The 24,670-nt window shown below is 33.6% G+C and overlaps 1 non-coding gene across 1 annotated transcript; it reads right to left on the bottom strand.

The window, feature by feature from the left end:
• Positions 1–18,403: 18,403 nt before the first annotated feature.
• On the bottom strand, positions 18,404–18,509 carry LOC121231436 (small nucleolar RNA R71). The gene has a single exon (XR_005929495.1). It is a non-coding gene; the product is annotated as a small nucleolar RNA R71 (small nucleolar RNA).
• Between the last annotated feature and the right edge of the window lie 6,161 nt (positions 18,510–24,670).

Here is a 24,670-nt window from a genome sequence, read left to right as displayed (position 1 = left end):
TTAGATATGATATGCAATCTTAGATATGATACAATCTTAGATATGATATGCAATCTTGAAGATATGATCTTGTAATCTTGGAGATTTAATTTGTAGATATCCTTTAATCTTAACCGTTGGTGTAATTGATCTGTACCGTTGGATTTGGGGAGGCTCAACTATAAATAGAGGCCTCTCCCTTCATTGTAACACACTTGAGTTTTGGGAAGTAATAAGAATTCTTGAGAGCATTCACTCAAATTTCTCTCCCTCTTGCGTTCTTACTCTCTGTGGTTTGTTCTTATTTTATTCTTCGTCTATCTTAGTTTTTCAACTCCTTTTTTATTTTATTTCTTCATTTTTCAAATATGTATATTTATTCCTATATTTTATACATTTGATTATGTATTTTATATATTATAATATATAACCTTTTTATATAGTTTATTTTCAAATATATATTTTCTATGCATGTATATATATTATAATATCATTTCATGTATTTTGAACTATTGCATTATATTTTTATAATTTGTAAATGTTCTATTTATTCATTTTTTTAGTGTATGTCATTTATCTTATTTGTGCATAGTTTCATTTTTTATATGCTATGTATAATTATTTCTTTTATGTGCTATTTTATGATATATATTGTTGTATAATTTTTGCATGTATTATGTTTTTCTTTTAGTTTACTCATGTTTTTATTTGTTTATTATCTTATATTTACCATAGTATGATTTTTTTCATTAAACGTATGTTCATGTCATTTAGTTTTGTCTTAATGATATTATTTATGTTTGTATGGAAATGTTAGAATATTTTGTACATCTATGCTTCATGATGCATTAATATGTCATCCTAAAACGTCATTTAAAATAATATTCCAAGGTTTTTTTTTAAATAAAAGGCAATGCTTGATGTTTGGAAACTTCGAGAAAGGCAGTGCCTAAACTTACTGGGTTGCGACTTTTCTCGTTGAATTCGAATAGTCAAGCACCCTTCTAAATGATTTTGAGTTTTCAAAACTTAAAAATTATTTCGAGATTTCAAAACATAGTGTCCTAACTTACTGGATATGGAGTTTTGTTGCTTCGAGATAGAAATTTTCGAAAGACGAGCTTAGTTTCGAAGGTTTTAAAATGTTGCGTCCTAACTTACTGGATGTGATGTTTTGACTCATTTAAAATAAGTGAGCCTTAATTTTCAAAATTGAGACATTCTAATTAAAAGAGGTTTGCATATTAAAACTTTCAAATTTCCGACATTAAAGGCACTTGATAATCAATTAGGTACCAATTTTTGGGCGTTACGAGGGTGCTAACCCTTCCTCGTACGTAACCGACTCCTGAATCCGTTTTCTCGACTTTTGTAGACCAAAATTAATGTTTTAAAACAAAATATTTTATAAGGTGATCTAATCACACCTAAAAATATTGGTGGCGACTCCCGTTTTCGTTTTTCTTAAAGTCGATTCCCATTTTCCAAAACTCGATTTAAAAAAATTGTTTCGACAATACTACACAATACTGACACATACAAAACTAGTGAGTGTTAATACATTATGACTTGAAAGATTTTCTTTCCGAGCTTGAATTTGATTTTTAAAACTCTTTCTACTTTTGCACTTTTCCACTCACCTTGATTTTGACTCCCTCCTTGCTTTTATTCACCCAAAATTTCTATTTCTGTATTATTTTTTTTCTAACTCACTTAGCGAGGTTCTATCTGTACTATATCATGTAGTCTCTTCTTTTCTTTTTCACATAAGAAGCCACCATAATGTCTCTACCTAACCCTCAATGTCCATGGCCCGAAATCCATCACATAGTGAATTTTCAAAATCAAGACAAAGAATGGTTGAGTTCTTGAATCATTTAGGTTTAAGGCTTCAAGATAAGGCTAAACAAGAAAGGATTATTGAGGCTCAAAATACGGGGACTAGTGGTATATAGTAGAAGATTAAGCTTCTGGGCTTTAGGCTAAATCAAACAATGCTTGAGGTCTTTCCCGAATTATTCACAAAACACATTTTCAATCATGCATACATCTATTCAAATGAAAAATTAATAATTCAATTTATTTATCTATAAGGATCCGCGCACTTCATTCATCCTACGATACATTTTGTACAATTTCATTTAAGGTTATTGCCTTTAATCTATTATACAATTAGTCTACAATTAAGAACATCGAATTATCTAGTATCAATAAAAATTTACATGATTGACAATTCAACATACTTATTCAATATTTACGACCCATGGCCTATTGCCCAATTATTGCCCAAGCACCATGCAAAAACAACAAAATCAAATAAAAACAAGGAAAATATTTTTGAAAAATTTTAAATATTTTTTAAAGCTATGTAAAAATAGAAAATATGCAAACAAAACATACAAATATAACATCTATGTACACCCCCACACTTAAGTTACACCTTGTCCCCAATCGACTTTTTTTTATTGTAGAGACAATGACCTATTTCTTCGATCGGAGACATTTCTTTCGTCTTATCTTCGATCGTCAAAATAGCCACATCATGAGCCACTTTCGTCCAAAGCCTAACCAAATCCAAAGCTCGTTTTAAGGCACTATAGCCTCGGGCATCACAAACCCGATGTAACAATAAGCTGTAGATACTCGGGCTTCATTTCTCATTTTGAACTGAAAGTAGATATGCTTGTTAGGTTCGTTGATTGGCTCCCCTTAAAAAATAGTAGGAAAGGTGTGTTAGCTCCTCCACACCTTCATTTAGTTCCTAATTTAGCTCTTCATCTACATCTAACACTATTTCTGTAACAACCCGATTTTCAGTGGTGTCGAAAAAAGTGGCTTCGGGACCATAAATCTGACGAGTGAATTTGTAAATATTATTAATTAATATTTATAAGTCAAGTATAATATTATTGAAATTTTAATTTAATAAAAATCGTTAATTGACCGTATAGTCAAGTTCAAGTGGTTAATTCCTTAAGTAAAATGGTTTTATAAAATAAGGTATTGAAACCTCATTTCTATAAACCGAGCTTGTAAATATTTTAATTAAATATTACAGAATGATTATATAGGTGTATTGAAATTTGGTAAGAAATTTTAACGTTTAAATAGTTAATTAAGTAAAAATGACTAAATCGTAAAAGCTACAAAAATTAATTTCTATTAATTAATTGATTAATTTGAGAAAGGTACAAGGGTTTATGTGGAAAATATACCATAACTAAATTTCATATGCGGTTAGTGCTTGTAATTGACTAAAATTATTTGTTTAAATTAAATTAAATTAAAATAAAAGTTAAGTTAAAATAAAATAAACAAAGCAAAACATATTTTTTCTCTATGTTCTTCTTCTCCAACTGGTAAACCATAAATATACTATGTTTTAATCCTATGCTTAGTATGTTTTTGGATGATTTATTATATAATTTAGTGAATTTGATGCTCTTAATCCTTTAATTTCATGTTTTATACTTAGGAGAGCATAAGGGAACAAAAGGAGCAAAAAGGGGCAAAAAACGCACAAAACGGGCTGATTTAAAGATACACACGGCCAAGAATATTTCCACACGGTCTGAGCAGACGCCCGTGTGGCAGCTTGTATCGATATCGCTCTATGTTTCTAAAACACGCGGAAAAAGCCAATTTTTGGGTTTTCTGAGCATTCTAAAGTTTATAAATACACATTAGAATAGGACCTAAGGGGATACGCAGAGTAGAATGCAGAAATTACTTGAAGAACACCAACAAATTCATCTCGAAATGAGGATCTCCTTCAAGACTGAAGATCTCTATTCAATTTTTCTCGAAGTTTTTGGGCTTCTTTCTGTTTTGTTCTTTTCCTGTTTTTGAGATGTTTTCCTCACATAGTATGAACTAAATTCCCTAAATACCTAGGGAAGATTAAACCTAAGATGGATCTTATTATTTGATTTGTTCTGAATTACATGATAAATATTTGTTATTGATCTCAATTATGTGTTCTTATTTTGTGTTTTTAATGTTTTCAGGATATTAATTCATGATTGATGTGCTTATTCAGTGGAGCAAAAGCCCATGTCGAAGAGTAGATCTCGCATAATTGAGTGGATTTACATGCAACCCTAGAAATAGGGCGGTATAAATCTACCGGATTAGAGTCAAATCTAATAGGGAAATCCATAGATCGAGTTAATGCGACGATAGGGGTTTTAATTAGAAAGAGATTTCAATTAATCAACCTAGAGTCAGTTAGTTTTACTCTCGAAAGAGATATTAATATAATTTAGGGATTTCTATGGATCATGTCAAATGAATAAATTGTTTAATTCAGATTTAGAATAATAAGTGAAGTCTAGGTGGATTCTTTCCTGGGTATTGTCTCTATCATAAGTTTTTTTCGATTATTTTTCCAATTCGCTCTCTGCCGCTTAGTAATTAGTTCAGTTAAAATTAGAATTTAAAACAACCTTCAATTTATAGGCTAGATAATAAAAAGATAGTAATTACTAGTACTTTTAGCCCTCGTGGATATGATATTCCCGACTCACCATAACTATACTACTATTCGATAGGTGCACTTGCCTTTGTTATATTTTAGTTAGTTCGTGATGTCATCACCAACCGAGAAAAAAGCACCATTTTTGGGCAAGGAAAGTTCTACCCTATTTCCTTCAATGCATGTGTGAGATATTGAGATATGTTTTTAATGATTTTTATGTTTTTGTAATTGTTTTTGCTTAATCTAGCTAATCCAGGATTCAATTTGTAAAATTATTAAAATTTTAGGATGTAACATGAATAATTTTTAGGTGTTTGTGAACTTTATTTTTAAATTCTTGAGTTTAATAGCTAAATATAAATAGTTTGTTAAATGATTTTTAGTAAATTTAATGTTTAAGGATTAAATTGTTAAAATAGGAAAAATACATGGAATTTTAGTAAAATTTTGATAAAAGTGGGTTTAGTAGGGTCTAGTTAAAAATTGGCTAGCATGAGTTTTCATTAATTTTGGTTAATTTGTGAGTTTTGGATTTAGGAACTAAATTGCATAAAAGATAAAATGTTGAGGTAATTGTGTAAAATGATAATAAAATGGTTTATATGCCTAAATTGAATTGTTTAATTATTTTAAATGGTTAATTGAATTAAAATTATTATACTTAGATCAAGAAACAGATCAATCACGCAGTAATCGTGGAAAATGAGGGTTAGCGGAGTAAATATCGGTGTCGCGTTCGTAGCCGTTTTTGATTAGGTAAGTTCATACGTTAGTAAAAGTAATTATTTAATTGCTTTTTTGTAATTTAATGTTTATCTATATATGGTTGGTTCATCAAATTCTTTGGATTGGGAAACGAGATAGACCAAGGTTGAAAGATACCATGACATTATACCCGAAATGAGAAAGACCATAGTTGAAAGATACTATGACATTAAACCAGAATGAATAAAGCCATAGTTGAAAGATACTATGACATTATACCGGAAATGTATAAGACCATAATTGAAAGATACTATGGCATTAAAACCAATACAAATAAGACCATAGTTGAAAGATACTATGGCCTCACTTCGGAAATGTGTAAGATCGTGGTTGGAAGATACCATAACATCCTCTAAACAATGAATTATCTAGAAAGGTACACAAATTAAATGAGTATTATATTAATGGTTTAAAGTTTATTATACGAATAGAAGGCTGAATTGAGTTTTAAATATGTTTACTTGTAATGTTTTATGCCATAATAAAGTCATTTGTTTCATAAATGTTTGCCCCTTAATCATGGTTTATTGAGTATAAATGAATATAGGAGACGGTTATATGAAATTTGATATGCAAATGGGAAAAATATTGAGATGGATCATTGAAATGATATGTGATATATTAAATGAACATATGATGGATGAATTGAGGTTATATTTTTGTTTACTTATAAATGCTATGTTTTGATAAGGTTATATGGTTATACTTATGAATGTACTAACCTTGTGAGACTTGTGATGGGTATAGGCAATTAAATGAACTCATGACCTTGATTATGATTTTTCATCATGAAAGATTTAGGTTAAGTCCTTTATGGTAAGTTAAATTTTATGTTCAACACGAACCTACTAAGCTTTATGCAAGCTTACCTCATTTCAGTTTTTTTTCTTTGTAGAATGTAGGATTTGAGCTGTCGATTGGATTACTTTCGAAAATCACACTATCCATTCAACGGTTCAATAAAAGTTGTTATTATTTTGATTTAGGTTATAAGTGGCATGTTCTAGGAGCATTTAAGTTCTTTTGCTATAATGATGTTATTTAAACTTGGTTTAAGCATATTTGTGTATATATCTTTAGATTTGGCTTGTATATGTCCATATATGTATGTCTTTAGTTGTTTGATATATGATTCTTGGAAGTGTTTGAAATATGGTAAAATTGAATGTGACTGGAGTGGATGAATTTTTATGTTTGGCATGTGTATAAGGCAACGACTTGAGATCCTTGAATGTGAATTAGATTGGTGTATGAAATGTGGTGCCAATGAAGGCACAATGGTTAGACACTTAGGTTGGATGTTTTGGTATGTTTCAAGCATGTTTTGAATGTGTTTTGAATGTATAAAAATGGTTGATATTGATTTGACTTGGTACCTAAGAAAGGGTCTTAAATTTGGCTTGCTTACGAAGTTTTTAGGTTGTACACGTTTGGGATACGGGTTGTCGCACGACCGTGTGCCACACATGATCTGTCCACACGGTCGTGTGGATGTTGATTTTTAGTTGTAGGATTTTTTTCACATGGGCATAGTGAGTTACACGGCCTGGCAACATGGTCGTGTGACCTTGAGAGCACGGGCGTGCGGAGTGGCCGCACAGCCATGTTTGGTGCCACATGGGTTGGCCTTTGTCACTCGGCGTGTGGCCAAACCCCTCTTTCCAAAATTTTATATATTTTGCATATTTTTTTCGTTTTAATCCAAATTAGTTCCTAATTGTTTTCAAACTATTTTTAAGGTCCTCTAAACTCAATTTAAGGTCTATAAGTGTATGTTTTCCATGTTTAACAAATAATTTAATTTTTTATATTTAAATTAATATTTGAGAAGTTTTAAGTTGTTAAATGTTTTGTTGTTTGCTGTGATACTCTATAACCCTAATCTGATGACGGAGACGGGTTAGGGGTGTTACAACTCCTACTACTACTACTACTACTTCTAATCCTAATCCTATGTCAATTGGAGCGAAGAAACCTTCTTCATTTCTCACAACCTCATCATAGTCTTTAACTTTGAACTCTTTTGAAAACCTATGTTCAACTCGTCATGCTTAACAATGGTGGAATGGCCTTCATCCTAGAGCTCGAGAATATCATGCTCGACCTCTTCCATCGGAGTTTTCGTTACAGCTCTGCATTAAACGACTTCTATGTTGGAAAAATAGGTTAGGAAAACGTAGTGGAAAATAAATTTAGGTAAAAACCAGAGTTCTAAATTTTTTTTCCAAAACTGGATATTGGTTGTGATAACTAAAGTAATAAACACTTAATCAAAATTGTACCTTTTCAATTCGTCTAGGATGAATGCTTCGACTGAGTAGTCTTCTCCACTATCCTTAAGCTCACGTTTGCTGAGTGCAGACTTGCTTCGAATTAGAAATTTTTTTTTACAAAAATTACCAGCGGGGTAATTTTTCAATTTCTCTAAACTTTTAGGTCAAGTTGTAAATCAAAAAAATATCTCTAAAAAATTTTTAGAATAGTCTCTTCTGAGAATTTTCTCTCTACAACTTTTTGTTGAATTTAAGTGTGTGTAACCCAAGACTCTTATTAAAATAATAGAATGTTTATTTACAAGATAAATATTAAATTGAATTTAATATTAATATAATTATTTTAATATTAAATTAATAAAATACTATTAAGATAAATATTAAATTGAATTTAATATTAAACTATTAAAATAATTTTATTTTTGGAATAATTAATCTGAAATCAAATTCTCTGGTAGAGTCTCAATAGGAGTGTAACCCTTCAACTGCTCAACCATCGATGATCAACCATCGCCGGCCATCGAAACGCCGCCGTCGTAGCTATCGGTACCGCCATATTTGGTGATGTACGTGTGACACCCTTTATAACGCCCCAAATTTTGGGCCTAGAAGTTCTGGGTTTTGAGTGTAGGGATAGTGGGAAGGTTGCCCACATAAGTTAAGTTGTTCAGTTTAGAGGCAAAATGGGCCCACTAGTCTAGTGGGTTTGAGTGTGTTGGTTTGTCTCAGGGTTCTGAGTTCAAGTCCCTGTGTCGGCATTTTAGAAAACATTTTAGTTATTTCTGATTTTAGTTAAAATAATTATTTTGTCTTTAGTGTTATTTTTAATTATTTTTATTTTTATTTTTATTTACTTTTACTTGGCACATTATTTTCTGTTCTGTTTCTTCTTGGTTTTTGTTCTTGTGTTCTTCTTTTTGCTTTTTGGAATCGGTGGTGTTGTGGGGTCAAAGGGCCTTGATTTTCTACTCCTCTGACGTCTTTTTCGTCATCAAAATAGGTGTGGGACGCAACTCTGACTAATCTACTTATCTTTTGTTTTACAAGTGTTGTTTCGGTTTTTCGTGAGAATGCTTTGATTCTCTCGTTTCAGAGCTTTGAAGGCTGAAAAAGAGTGCAATACTCCATTTTCTGATGTGGTGTCGTTAGTACCAAAGTTAGGGGATGGTTTGGTGGCCAAAATGGTGTTTTCGGGGCTATTCTAGGGTGGTTTCATGGCTTCCCTGACGGCCATACGGGCGTGTGCCATGGCACACGACCATGTGGATTTGAAAAATTAGGGTTATGGTAAATTTTGGTGCCACACGGCCTGGCCACACGGCCGTATGGCTGTCTTGGGGATTTTTTTTGGAAATCACATGGCCATGTCCCTTGGTCCACCCGAGCGTGTGAATGACTTGGGAATTAGGGATTCTACACGGCTGTGTGTTTTGGAACACACGACTGTGTTTGGTGGCCACACGGACGTATGAGACCCTCACACAGCCGTGTCTACTCTGCACTAGAACTTAGTGAAATTGGATTGTGTCTTACACGGGCTGATCACATTGCCGTGCCTCTGCACCACACGGGCGTGTGCCTCTGTCACACAGCCTTGTGCTACCCTTCATATGGGCGTTTGGACCCCCACACGGCCTGGAGTGCTCCACATGACTAGAGCACACGGGCGTGTGGCCCTATCTTGCCAAACTTTGGGTTTTAGGTCAAATGCAAGTGCAAATGCGACTCTGTGTGTTCCAACCCCCGACTAAGCCTTACTGGGGTAATTATGACTTTGATTTGGGCTTGATATGTGTGCATTTGTGGTTGGTTGTAAGATAAGTTGATACTTGATTCGAGATACAAAGGTACACATGTTTGATTCTGTAACTGATTGACCGGATGTGTGTGTCTGCTTTTGATTGACTGTTTGAATTTGTATTCTAAATTGTGTACATCTGACTGCATACATACATACATACATACATACATACATACATATGCATAAATCTTTTTGAGTAGGATGTTGAAGAGAAAGGTGATTTACGATTTGGCAGTTTGTCTGCATTCTGAAAGCCCTTAATAATTCCTAAAGGGTTATGGGCGTTCCCAATACCCTGAGAGTCATGGACATTACTGATAACGGTATAGCGGTTTACAGCCTTGTACTGTATCTCATGTACGTTAGCTACGTTTATCTGATCTGGCAATTACACTGCGCGTCTGTACCGCAGTTCACTGCATTGAGCAGTACAGCTTATACGCTAGCCTTGCTGCGTAGCACATCTGATCTAGCAGTTATACTGCATGTCTGTATTGCGGTCTTTCACATGGCACCGTATAGCTTACTGATAGCCCTAATACCTAGAGGGTCATGGGCGGTCCCAATTCCCTGAGGATCGAGGAAAACATTGATGATCATCGTTGCCGGGCAACCCAGGATGACGTTCTATGGAGTATACGGTTGGATGGGCTTTTCGAGGTCCTACTTGGAGTGCAGGGATGGGTGGGTTGATTAAATCCCCACAGGATGTGTCGGTTTGATGGAGATGGTGTGTTGGTTGGATGGATGGGTTATTTTATAATTCATTTGCACTCATATGCATCTGTGTGATTCTGTGACTGCAATATCTATTTGATTGTCTGACTGAATTATTTGACTGTCTGATTGACTGAGAAGTTTGATTGTACTATTTGACTGAAAGGCACTCGTGTCTAAAGAAACTTTGTGTGATGGACTAAGGCCCAACCGATTCTGATTCTAGAAAAAGGGCTTAGGCCAGTTTGTGACTTCTGAGAATTTCTGATATTGTGTCTAACAGAGTCATATGATTGTAAAGTTACATATGGTCTGTTTTGTTATAGGCGCTCTGTAAGTATGTTCCACTACTGAACTGTTTTTAGGTTTACTGTATCTATTTCTGCTTCGGTAGCTAGTTAGTTTGATCTCACACTAAGCTTGTATAGCTTACCCCCTCTTTTGTTTCCTCTTTCATGTACATCTCAGAATTTTGGATGCTGGACTCAGTATGCGAAGGACTCAGACAGTTTTGAGGCTAATAAGTTATTAGTTTGTGGGTTCAAACTTTTATTGGTTATTCAGTTTTGAATATAAGGTTTTAACACTGTGGTATAATTCTGTTTTAAGGTTTAATCATTTTATTATTCTGGTTTTTTTAAATAATCAATATTAATTATTTCAGAAATCGAATTAAGAATGACTAGTTTTGTAAGATTTTCTCACGATCACTTCCGTGGTCAATGTAGCATTCCGAATTTGGTCTAGACTTCTAGGCCGGGTTTGGAGTGTTACACACTTACAACTCCCAAAGCCGGTTCGATCTTGGTCAATGACGACCTAACCGGTCCGTTCTAGCTGTCGGTTGGATCGTCGACCTGGTTTTACATACTAGGCCTAGTTTAACCATTTTTTGGGTTTTGGGCTCCCTGGCCCAATTTAAGATCTCAGGTCCAATTTTCAAGTTCAATTACCCATTGGGCCAATTGTCTAACTTGAAAATTAACTTCCAAAAATATCATATTAAGTTTAATTAATTTGATTTATTTAATTTTACTTTATCAAAATTAATTTTCCAAAAATCACTTAGATTTTCCAAATTAATTTTTCAAGAAATTTTTTTAATCAAATTCTCTAGTTCAACAATTCTTACGACCACCTAATTTAATTCCACATCGAATAAATTGACTCAATTAAATTATTCCCGAAGTCGTAGAATTTTTTTCTGATTCAAATACAGTCGGATCGAGCTTTTGTTGAGCTAGCGGAGGGACCAATCAGACATATACAATTAGGCTCTAGTTATTGCACTTATGTCCAGAAGCATCATTTCAATAATTCACAATTATTTAATCATGGAGTTAGTCCAAAAGAAGTACCATGATTGAAAACTCCTTATTGTATACTCTTTAAGAGAGCAATTCATCTAACTGCTTTGGCCAATGACCTCGTCATGTGTGTGTTACCCTCATATGATATCCTTGATTCCTTTGAGTTAAAATCGTTCATTCAATACAATCCTATTTTATCTCATTTTCACCATTGTGTATTCTTAATGATTAATATGATCGCTGTCAACAAATGACTGTGATAAATTGCTCATTCGAGAACAAGCAACCCACGGTTATATTCCATATTTATCAATCCACATAATGCCAATGAGAGAATATCATTAACTTTTTAATTGAGCTACGAATTCCACTGTTGCTAGTAAAGCGATACCATACACAAGTCATGTACCCAACATATTGGCTATAGGCTTAATCATCTTTAGAGCATAAGCCTCTACTTATATCAAAGCACATGAGTTGTATACGCATGGTCAGTGACTAACTCAGGAGTTAGGTAAATCACACCACGAATGTGATAAGTGAATTAATTCACAAAAGGATTCAGAATTAATTCATCTTAAGTCTAGTCCAATTTATCATTCTACCCATGAATTCATCTATGTCTCTACTTGTGAAGTCAACTGCTCCGATAGCCAAGACTAGCCATCTCCCTAATTGGAATTATAGACGACGTAATAATCTTTTTCAGTATTTGAATCAAATGCTCATTTCAATTCTTTTCTGGGATTATAGACTCATTTAGATTATCTACTGAAGTAAGTTGTCTTTCTCGCAATGTAAACGTTCTTTATAATGCCACTTATCTTTAATTTGAACTTTAGACAATCAAAGAGCTAATATTTGCTTGTCACAAATTTTCTATGCATGCAAAATATAAAAGACAGAAAATACAAAAGACATAATAGTGAAATGTAAAATTAACTTGATTTATTTATTCATCGTTCAAATAAATAGAAAACAATTACATGTTTACTACAATATGGACACATTTCCCAACATTCGAATATTTGCTCCATCGTATTGGATATGAAGGACACATCTTGGATCAAAGACATGCTCTCTTCCAACATTTCAACCTGTGTAGCAAGGGATGGGTCTTTTATATACTCATCACTCTCCATATTACTTTTTAGGTAGTAATACAGAGAATATGAATCTTTCATTGGATAACTAATCAACCACTCAGGGTTGTAGCTATCTACACCATCCGCGTACCCATACGACCCACAAAGATACTCGTATGAATACTCTTGCCATCTTTGATCACCATAATAACTCCAACGGTTCGTCGAATCCCTATTCGTCGAACTCATTTTATCTTCATAGTTGTATTGGTCACCTGACCACCTATATCCATTGTCATTAAATATGATCAAGATAAATCTTCAACAAGACAAATTAAAATAAAAACACAAAAATAAAACAATATACAATGAAATAAATAGCACCATGTAATTTCCTTATCTTTCGACTAAAATTGCCTCAAGATAAACTAACTTAACTATACATTTATCCCCGACATGGATATCGCGATACCCAAGAGTGGATATTGTGATATCCCGTCCTTTTGGAATCCCTATTTTCAAGTCTGTTTGAGGTATCACGATACTCAGGTGTGGGTATCGCGACAGCACTGCATGTAAACCAAAATTTTATTTTTGAAATTCCAGGGGTAGTGTGATACCAAGGGTCTGGTATAGCGATACCTAAAATAGTTTTGGTTCCTAGTTGAAGCTGTTAGAGAAATCATGATATCCCCTTGGATATTGACCGCCTCCGGACGTACTAACGTCCAGAGTGTGCATACTGCAATAAAATAAAGAGTTATGAGGTGGTATTTGCAAGTATACGGGTCGAGTTGTAATATAAATTTTACAATGAAGTAGACGAGTACTCCGAGGATCGTACCAAATGGAGATGAGTACTAAATCAATCTTAACCTAAACAATTAAAGATCTAATTAATAATTTAGGTCAGTTATAGCATGAGATTAAAATAAGAAATATGATTAAGGTTTGTAAAATAATAAAATAAAATAAAATAACATAAAAAAGAAATTAAAATTGCAAGAGATAAAAGATAAATAGAGTGAATCAAATTTGAGAATAAGTGATCAGCTCACTTCAACAATCACAATTAACTACCGTATTAGGTTCTCATCAACCAATTAGTTGCTACCCTAGCAAGATCTTCTGATCTTCCACCAACATAACGAGTCAGCAAGAACTACTTATCTTCTGAACTCATAGTCCAAACTGGCTTAGGGGTAAAGGTGTTCACGAATAGGCGATACCAGTTTTGGGTTAATTCCCACTTTGATAACTTCCCAAGGTTGTCAGACTTAGGGTTTGTTTCACATTCTTCCTTTTCCAAACAATCGATCCATTGAGTAACCCTACAAAACAGTTAAGATATCATGCCTCCACTTGTTAATCCTACAAAGTAGGATTGGTTCCTCATGGCTTTAAGAAACAACATAGAAAGACTGAAAGAATTGATCATGGGGAATGGAACGAAAAAGAGAGTTTAAGAAAGTCTAATTGATATTGAATAATACGAATCTAGAGAAGTTGATATTGCTTTACAATCATATCTCTTGAAGAAACAAATAAACTAAACTATGAAAACTTAAGAGAAATAAGAAAACAAATCTAAAAACCTAAGAAAAGAATTTGAGCTAATGGAATAGTGTCCATACTATGTGCCAAAGAAGCCTATTTATAGCCTTTAGGTAGCTGTCATCTTTAACTTTAAGTTAGCTGACGTTCTTGAGCTTTAAGTTTGATTGTGCAGACCAAAATGCCCCTATTTCATATTTGATTCTCGTCATAGAGTCGATATCGTGACACATCAAGACCTGTGTCACGACATAGCAATTGGTATGCTCCTTTATAGCCATCTTAAGGGGTATGTCGCCACATTCTCAACCTATATCACGATATTGAAGACAGTTTCTCACTTTCTCTATTCTACTCTCTATGTTGCGACATTGGATCTCCCATGTGGTGACATAGCATCTAGTATTGGCCTGAAATGCTTTCTAATGCTCTCCTGCTCACTCACGAAGTATGTTAGTTCTCATTTAGGCTCGTTCGGCCCTTAAGGCCAATAAAAGGCTCGATGTGCACATTTTATTGAATGTAAGCAAAACTAAAGAAACTTAACTAAAACATAATGAAAATGCTTGTATTCAAGCTCCTTAAATGTGAAAACTAGTTTAATCTGTTATATCGAATTACGACAGATCATATATCATGATTTTATTGAACAAGACCCCAAAATACATACAAAATTATCAAATTTTCTCTCAACTTTTAAAAACCTGACCTACCAAGTTCATAGTTAAACCAATGTGAATTAAAATCCTAATCTAAATGTTAAAAATATGCATAGTCCATGCTCAATAATTTAATTATTTACAAATTTTGAGTTTAATTACCACATGCGGCAAATTAAAATTTTCTCCTAGGGTGATACGTAACACCTCCATAGTGATGCTTGCTTAAGGTTTCGATACCAATAAACATTTTGTTGCTTTCAGCCCTACAAGTTGATTCATTGATTACCTTTTCAAAAATTTTTATTTCTTCATATAGATGCCTTGCATCCTCTGTCTCGAACCTACAAACATATACCACTTTAAATATTTCATATTGTTAGTCGCATGATCAGACATCACCTGAATAGCCTGGCACTCTAGCTCACTATTAGAGGACACTTCCTTCACCTTAGGTTCAGGCTTTACAGACCACCGACTTCCATCGTCATCTCTCCTTTGCCCATATCTATGGTGGCATTAGAGGTAGCTAGGAACAGTCTTTCTAAAGAATAGGTATCTCTACATCCTCTTCAAAGTAAGAACTATGAAGTCAACCAGTAAAATGAATTTCTGAACTCTCTCTAAAACATACTCCAAAATTTCCTTTAGGTGAACTAGGGATCTATCGGCTAATTAGAGGGTCATTGAAGTTTCTCTAAGGTCCTAACCTACGGTAGATGGACAAAGGCATTAATTTTATACTTTTCCCAAATCACAAAGCACCTTGCCAAAATTCACACCTCCAATCTCTATGGGAATAGTGCAAATATTGGGGTCTTTGAGTTTTGGTGGGACTCTTCTAAACACAACAATAGTACACTTGAAAAGAGAAGGAAAAGAGAAAGAAAACTTAACCTAAAAACTATAAACCCTAAAGAAACTATTCAGCCACCAAAAATCTGAATGAAAAGCTTATAAAGTTGAATTTATAGCCTACTAACATTTAACTTAACATTAACCATTTTGCCCTTATGTAAAAAGAAAACATAAGTTTGTTTGGACAAAAAATTGCCCTTGCAGTTTTTTTCATTCGTCAGGCTTGGGTATCACGATATCCAGGCTAGGGTATTGCGTTTCTCACAACAGTCTTGAGGTTGAGAGTTTAAAGGGTCTCGGTATCATGATACCACTATATATGACCTTTTTTCTCTTCATTTCAGCACTGTTAGGGGTATCATGACTTCCATGCTTTGATATCGTGATACCCCCTTATAAGTGATGTTTTCTTCACGTTCGGGTCACTTTCGAATCCTTACAACACTCAATCAACTTGTTAGGTTCCCTATGGCACAATTTGCTAATTTGAGTCTAAAAAATGACTTAAAACTAATAAAAACAATTTATTAATGAAAAAACTAAAAATTGAAAAAAATATATAAAAGACACTTAAATTTCTTGAGAATAAGCTCCTTAAGTGTAATGGAGAGCCTAATTTGACGTATCAATTTGTGGCAGATTAACAATAATGCCTGGAGAGGTGTTTTTTTTTTTGGCAAAGCCAAAATATTGTTAAGAACAAAATAAGTTACAAAACTAGCATAAAGCTATAAAAGTAAGAGCAATAAGCCCAACACATATACGCACAAAAATATGTTAAAAAAACACTTAAAAATTCCTCAAACAAAACATTAAAAAACTCGACCTTTACACTATTTCTTTAATCACCATAAAAAATGTAATAAAAATTAGAATCAAATATACAACATAAGCCCAGGATTGAAAATCATTTAAGACATGTATGCCTTATTGATAAGCCATAAAAGTAACATGTTTTCAATCCCATTCTTGATGTGTTTTTGGATGATTTATTATATGAATTAGTGAATTTGATGCTCCTTATCTTTTAAATTCATGTTTGTATACTTAGGTGAGCATAGGGGAGCGAAAGGAGTGAAAACTGAGCTAAAATCGGGCAAAAAGAGCTATTTCCAGGATCCATATGGCCTGGGCATTTCCATACGGGCTGGCCACATGCCTATGTGCCAGTCCGTGTCAATTTCGCACCCTGCTTCCCTTTTACGCCGAAAAACCTAATTTTTAGGGTTTTTGTACATTCTAAAGTCTTAAAATACACACTAGAAGAGGACCTAAGGGGGATATGCAGAGTAGAACATAGAAATTACCCGAAGAATGGCAACGGATTTAGCTTGGAAGCAGGATCTCCTCCAAGATTGAATATTTCTATTCAATTTCTCTTGAAGTTTTTTGGGTTTCTTTATATTTTGTTGTTTTCCTATTTTTGAGATGTTTTCCTATTACATTATGAACTAAACTCCCTAAATACTTAAGGAAGATGAAACCTATGATGGATCTTATTATTTAATTATCTGAATTACACGATAAATACTTTTTCTTGTTCTTAATTATGTGTTCTTAATTCTTGCCTTAATATAATTTTTGCCCTAATATTTTTAATTAGGATATTAATCCAAGTTTGATGTGCTTATTCAGTGGAGCAAAAGTCCCTGTTTAAGAGTAGATCTAGCATAATTAAGCGGAGTTACATGCAATCCTAGAGATAGGACAACATAAATCTGTCGGATTAGATTCAAATCTAATAGAGGAATCCATAGATCAAGTTAATGCTAATGCGACTATAGGGGATTTAATTAGAAAGAGATTTCAATTAATCAACCTAGAGTCAGTTGTTCTTAGTCTCGAAAGAGATATTAACATAATTTAGGGATTTCTACGAATCAAGACAAGTAAATAAATCGTTTCATTTAGAGTTAGAATAATAAGTGAAGTCTAGGTAGATTCTTCTTTGGGTATTGTCTTATCATTGGTTTATTCGATTATTTCTTTCACTCTCTGTCGTGTTCATTAGTTAATTAGTTTAGTTAATTTTAGATTAAAATAAATCCCTTTTATTTTAGGCTAAATAATAGAAAGATAGTTAATACTAGTACTTTTAATCCTTGTGGATACGATATTCTAGACCCAACATAGCTATACTACCATTCGATAGGTGCGCTTGCCTTTGTCATGATCGTAGTCTAGTTTAGTGAATCATAAAACGATCATCAAGTTTTTGGCACAGTTGCCGGGGACTAAAATATTAGGAACACTAGATTTTTATTACTTTAGCCATTTTTATTTTTATTTTTTGTTTTACTTTTAATTTAATAACTTTTCTTTTATTTGCTTCTAACAGGTTCCTTTAGTTTATGACTAGAAGAAACCCGTTAGGACCTCTAGTATTCGACAGTGAGATCAAAAGTACAGCTCGCAGAAACTGTAGACAATCGAGGCAAAGTCAAAAAAGTACAATAGAAGAGCAAGAGAATATTATTATTAATATTGAGGAGATGACAGAACTTCATAATAATCAGTTACCTCCTGTGGTTGCTATAAATCCTATAAATACGAATCCTGCTCTTCGTACTATGTACGATTATGCCAAGCCCAATTTAACTGGGGCTGAATCAAGTATTGTTAGACCTACTATTGCTGTAAATAATTTTAAACTGAAACCTAATACTATTCAAATGATTCAACAATTTGTTCAGTTTGATGGTTTGCAGGACGAAGACCCAAATGCTCATTTGGCTAATTTCCTAGAATTCTGTGACACTTTCAAGATAAATGACATTTCTGATGATGCCATTCACTTAGGGTTATTCTCCTTATCGTTGAGAAATAAGGCTAAGCAATGGTTGAGCTCTCTACCACGAGGTTCTATCACTACTTGGGATGACCAAGAAGTTTTTGCTGAAGTACTTTCCACCGGCTAAGACAACCAAATTGAGGAATGATATCTCTTCCTTTGTAAAATGGATTTAAAAACCTTATATGATGCATGGGAGAGGTATAAGGATTTATTAAGAAGGTGCCTTCATCATGGGTTACCTCTATGGCTACAGGTTCAAATTTTTTACAACGGTTTGAACCCCTCAACTAGGCAATTGATCGATGCATCCGCTGGTGGGAATTTGAATAACAAAATACCTGAAGAGGCTTACGAGTTTGTAGAAGAGATGTCACTAAATAATTATGAGTGACAAGTCATGAGGACAAATTCGATGAAAGCAGCCTGTGTTTTTAACATTGATTCGGTCACTATGTTGTCAAATCATGTAGAACTTTTGAATAAAGAGATTGATGGTTTATATGGTTCTACGTAGGTACATCTGGTGATGCAAAACGACGCAAATGGAGGAGGGAGCCATCCAGAAAATCTATCCTACAACCTAAGCACAGAAGACGAACAAGTCAACTATACGGGTAATAATTCTAAACTTCAGAATAATTCATATACTAACACTTATACTGCAAGTTGGAGGAACCATCCCAACTTCTCTTGGGGTGGTCCAGGCTTTCAACCACCTTACCAGTAAGAGAATAAGCAGAACCTTGAGGGGATGTTGACGAAGTTTATTTCAGTGTCAGAAACTTGTTTCCAAAACGCAGAAACAACACTTAAAAATCAACAAGCGTCGATTCAAGGGCTTGAGAATCAAATCGGTCAATTGGCAAAGATGATTTCAGAATGAACACAAGGTAGCTTGCCAAGCAACACCGAAACTAACCCAAGAGAGTAGCTTCATGCGATCACTGTTCGAGATGAAGAAAGGTTAACTGAATTTGAATTTGAACCGAGGCAAGAAACTATGGTAAGAAATGGTAAGGTTGAGGTAAGCCATAATAAGCAAGATTCGGTCGGTAAGGAATATAAATGTCACGTGCCATATCCAAATGTGACAAAAAAAGACCACACAAATGAACAATTTTATAAATTCCTTAAACTGTTGAAAAAATTACATGTTAACTTACTGTTTATTGAAGCTTTTTCGCAAATGCCAAATTCCGTTAAATTTTTAAAAGAGTTTTTATCAAATAAGCTAAAGTTAGATGATTCATCATACGTAGAGCTAAATGCAGTGCAATGTGCACAGCTATTTTTCAGAATAAACTACCCAACAAATTGAAAGATCCAGGGAGTTTTACTATTCCTTGTTTAATTGGTAGTTTAAATGTTAATAATGCTTTGGCTGATTTAGGGGCTAGTATTAATGTCATGCCTTACAAAATGTTTAAGCAACTAGGTCTTGGGAAACCCAAACAAACTATGATGAGCATTCAATTGGCAGATAGAACAATTAGATTTCCTAGGGGTATTGTTGAAGACGTACTCGTCAAAATTTATAAATTTATTTTCTCAGTTGATTTTGTTGTTCTAGACATGGATGAGGATAGTGACGTACCATTGACTTTAGGACGGCCCTTTTAGCAACTGCTAGAACTATCATAGATGTTGGTGTATGTGAGTTAATACTTCGTGTAGGTGATGACATGATTAAACTCCAAGCTCGTGATTCTGTTAGGATATCTAGTGATCGAGATGATATTACAAGCTCTGTTAATGTTAACAACCTTGTGGCTCAACATTCTTTACAGAAAACACCTCGGGAAAATGTGACAGAGCCGCAGTCCAGTTTACATAACGAAAACAGAACAAATAATGAAGAAAGAAGATTACAAATCGATGAACTAGATGAATGGCGAACATACATCAAAGAGAAACCTAGAATACATGATGAACCAAAGCGACTCCATCACGAGCTTAAGGATGAGATGAACCAATTAAAGATTGGCGATCAGGTAATTGTTGGATAAGACAGACCCTTGAATCGCCACTTCAGAGCATAATGCAAACGGAGCAACTCCTTTTACGGTACTGAATATTTTCCTATACGGTATAGTCGAGGTAAACCATTCTAAATTTGTCACTTTTAAGGTAAATATTACTTGGCTAAAACCTTATGTTGATAATAGAATTGACAGTGAGAAAGAAGAGTTTTGACTCCATGAACCACTGTAATCATGTGAATACGAGGTAAGTCGAGCTTAGACTTTAAATAAGCACTTTTCGGGAGGCAACTCGAGTGTTAACACTGCTAATTTTCTTAACATTATTTCATGATTTTTTAAAATTAATTTATTTTCAAAATATAAAAAAAATTGTGTTTTTGTCCCACATGGCCTGGCCACATGGGTGTGGGAGAAGCGAAGGAAAACATACATGACCTGACGACATGGCCATGTGAGCCGCACGGCCTAGACACACGGGCGTGTGAAACCTAGAGCTAATTTTTTTTAAAGTCAGAGAGTTACATGGTCTGGCCACACGGGTGTGTGGAGCACACGGCTTGGCCACACGGGTGTGTGGGATCTCACATGGGCGTGGGAGAAGCGAAGGAAAAAACACATAGCCTGGCGACTTGGCCATGTGACCCACACGGCCTGGACAGACGGGCATGTCCATGGCCATGTGAAAACTGGGTTAATCACCCCAATTTTATTTTATTTTATTTATTTTTAATTGTTATATTTTTGTTTTTATTTTACTAATTAATTAATTAATTTATTATTCTTATACTTATATTTTTAAATTTTTTATATATTTTAATTTTTTATACACTTTTATTATTTTTATTTTTATTTTTATTTTGCTATTTCTATTTTTTTCTTTTTTCTTTCGTATTTTTTTTACTATTATCATTACAATTACCTTTTAAGTTTATTGATATCATTGAGTTTATTATTATTATTATTATTATTTATCTTTCTTTGTAATTTTGTTTTAGTTGTTTTACTTTTTTCTCTTCAACTTATTTTCATTATTATCTTTTGAAAGATTTATGGTTATTTCTAATCGAGTTATAACCCCTTAATTTTCTTTATTATTTGTGTTTATTTTCTTGCTAGTTTCCTTGGGACCATGAGTTACATTTAAATTTGATTGCAATTCCGCTTTTCACTATTCTGAAGATTTCATCCAATATTCAACGTAGTTTCAGTTTTCTCCCTCTCTTATAATATTCTGTTTATACTGTGATTATATATCTTTGTACATTGAGGACAATGTACATCTTAAGTGTGGGGAGGTTATCTATGTAATTATTAGAAAATCCCTGAATTATGTCTTGTGTTTAAGTAATTTTCTCACATTACTATTAGAATGAATTTTTATTGATTTATGATTATCATTGATGTGTTTTAGATTAAATTCATAGGTAATTGTGCATCGATTTTTTAAACTTTAAGACACTAGAGAATCAAGCATGATAAGTCTATTTTCAGAATTAAAAATTTTAGGTTGATTCCCTAAATTGGGGTATTACCTTGAAGTTTGAAATTTGCAAGATTGACGTCAAAAGCCATAAATTTTGTGAGATTTTGAGCTTTTAGAGCATACATTTTTCTTGCTCACTTTATTATTGGTTATGAGTGTGTCAATATTGATTTGTTATTCTAGAACTTGCTTCGATTATACATGCCGAGACCACACATTTGATTTGATATACCGAGATGATAAATGCACCTAGGTTTTAACCCACTTATCCCATAAAAAGCCTAGTGAACTCCTTTGAGCCTAACAACCTGTTTCTTAATTTACCATTCATATTAACCCATAACTCATTTTTGATTCGTTGAGAATTTTCCCTATTTCATTGACTCCCTTTTTGTCGAGATTTGATTTGGTTAGTTGCCAAACTATGTTCTTTTAATTCAGTTATTTGATTTTCTCTTATTATTCATTCAAAAAAAGTAAAAAAAAAATTATTATACATTTATGTTGATTATTTCTAATTCTTTGGTTTGAGCTTAAGTAGTTAATTTCATATTCTGAGAAGAAGCTCATTTTATTCTTGAATTATTTCGATTGATGTAATTATTCAGTATTAGTTTAGTTTTTCTAGTTAGGTAATTTATCAATTCAATCTCGATTCTGACCTTCTTTTTCAGCCTTTATCTAACCTTTAACCCAAGCTCCATTACAACCCTTTATAGACCTTTTGATTTGTATATCATTTCATTTTACACTGGTGGAGATTTGATTTTCATGCAAGCCTATGGCAATGACTTTTCATAATTGACTTTTGAGTGCTTAATTTTTGAACCTTAAACACTTTGAGTGATTTGAGTGAATCTTTAGTGAGGATGTAAAATCTTGTCAATTTTGAATTAAAGGTAATTCCTTAGATAAGGGGAGATATCTATGTTTTCGTGTCTTTAAAAAATGTGTGACTTGGATTGTTTGAATCTTTAGGGCTCTTTTAGTTGAATTATCAATGTGCAATTATTTGTGAATTATGAAAAAACATTATTGATGAGAGTTACAAGTTGAAAAAGATTAATTTTAATTGTGAGTTGAGGATTTTGCTTGAGGACAAGCAAATGCTTAAGTGTAGGGATATTTGATAAGCCATGAAAGTAACATGTTTTTAATCTCATTCTTGATGCATTTTTGGATGATTTATTATATGAATTAGTGAATTTGATGCTCTTAATCTTTTAAATTCATGTTTCTATACTTAGGTAAGCATAAGGGAGCGAAATGACTGAAAAATGAGCCAAAATCGGGCAAAAAGAGCTGTTTCCAAGATCCACACGGCCTGGGCATTTCCACACGGGTTGGCCACACGCCCATGTGCCAGTCCGTGTAGATTTCGCACCCTGCTTCCCTGTTACGCAGAAAAACCCAATTTTTAGGGTTTCTGAGCATTCTAAAGTCTATAAATATACACTAGAAGAGGACCTAAGGAAGACAAGCATAGTAGAACACATAAATTACTCGAAGAACGCTAACGGATTCAGCTCGGAAGTAGGATCTCCTTCAAGACTGAAGATCTTCATTCAATTTCTCTCAAAGTTTTTTGGGTTTCTTTATATTTTGTTTTTTTCCTATTTTTTGAGATGGTTTCCTATTACATTATGAACTAAACTCCCTAAATACCTAGGGAGGATGGAACCTACGATGGATCTTATTATTTAATTATCTGAATTACACGATAAATACTTGTTCTTGTTCTTAATTATGTGTTCTTAATTCTTGCCTTAATATTTTCAGGATATTAATCCAAGTTTGATGTACTTATGCAGTGGAGCAAAAGTCCTTATTTAAGAGTAGATCTAGCATAATTAAGCGGAGTTGCATGCCATCCCAGATACAGGACGACATAAATATGCCAGACTAGAGTCAAATCTAATAGGGGAATCCATAGATCGAGTTAATGCGACGATAAGGGTTTTAATTAGAAAGAGATTTCAATTAATCAACCTAGAGTCAGTTGTTCTTAGTATCGAAAGAGATATTAACATAATTTAGAGATTTCTACGGATCAAGACAAGTGAATAAATCGTTTGATTCAGGGTCAGAATAATAAGTGAAGTCTAGGTGGATTCTTCCTTGGGTTTTGTCTTATCATTGGTTTATTCAATTATTTCTTTCACTCGTTGTCGTGTTCATTAGTTAATTAGTTCAGTTAATTTTTAGATTAAAACAAATCCCTTTTATTTTAGACTAAATAATAGAAAGATAGTTAATACTAGTACTTTTAGTCCTTGTGGATACGATATTCTGGACTCACATAGCTATACTACCATTCGATATGTGCGCTTGCCTTTGTCGTGATCGTAGTCTAGTTTAGTGAATCATAAAATGATCATCACTTACACTAATTTAAGAGGTGTTATTTCCTTACTTGCGACTATTTTTATTTTGGTAGGTTCCTTGATTATGCCGTTGAGCAATCACATTAGCAATTGGTGGTGTTTGCTTGATTTCTTCATGCTTGAGAAAGATTTCATGGTTAAGTAGTTTTTCATATAGTTTTTTTTTGTAAGAGATTGTTGTTTCATATGGCCTAGTTGTTACAAAGATGCCTTTGTATTCAATGCTAAGACCTTGTAAGATTCTCACAATGAGTTTTACATTTATGATTTGAGCCCCTCTATTGCTAGTTCGTTTGTAATGGTAAGATTGCCACAAAGATAGTCCGTGATAGGTCAAAAACATTTTGTGATGTGTGCTAGTTGGTCTTGGAGATTGGTAATTTGAGTTTGTAATTTTTTGGTGAAGGAAGAATGCAAAGACTCCCATGCTTTGTGTTAGGATAGGGTAGTTGCAATAATAGGCACAATGGATGGATCTACTAACACTAGAATGGCATTTTGGACCAATTAGTCTTGGCGAAACCAGTTTTGATATGCTGGATTAGGAGT

The sequence above is a fragment of the Gossypium hirsutum genome, chromosome A06 (assembly GCF_007990345.1).
Source record: "Gossypium hirsutum isolate 1008001.06 chromosome A06, Gossypium_hirsutum_v2.1, whole genome shotgun sequence".
Classification (NCBI taxonomy): domain Eukaryota; kingdom Viridiplantae; phylum Streptophyta; class Magnoliopsida; order Malvales; family Malvaceae; genus Gossypium; species Gossypium hirsutum.
This window is presented reverse-complemented; position numbering and strand designations above follow the sequence as displayed.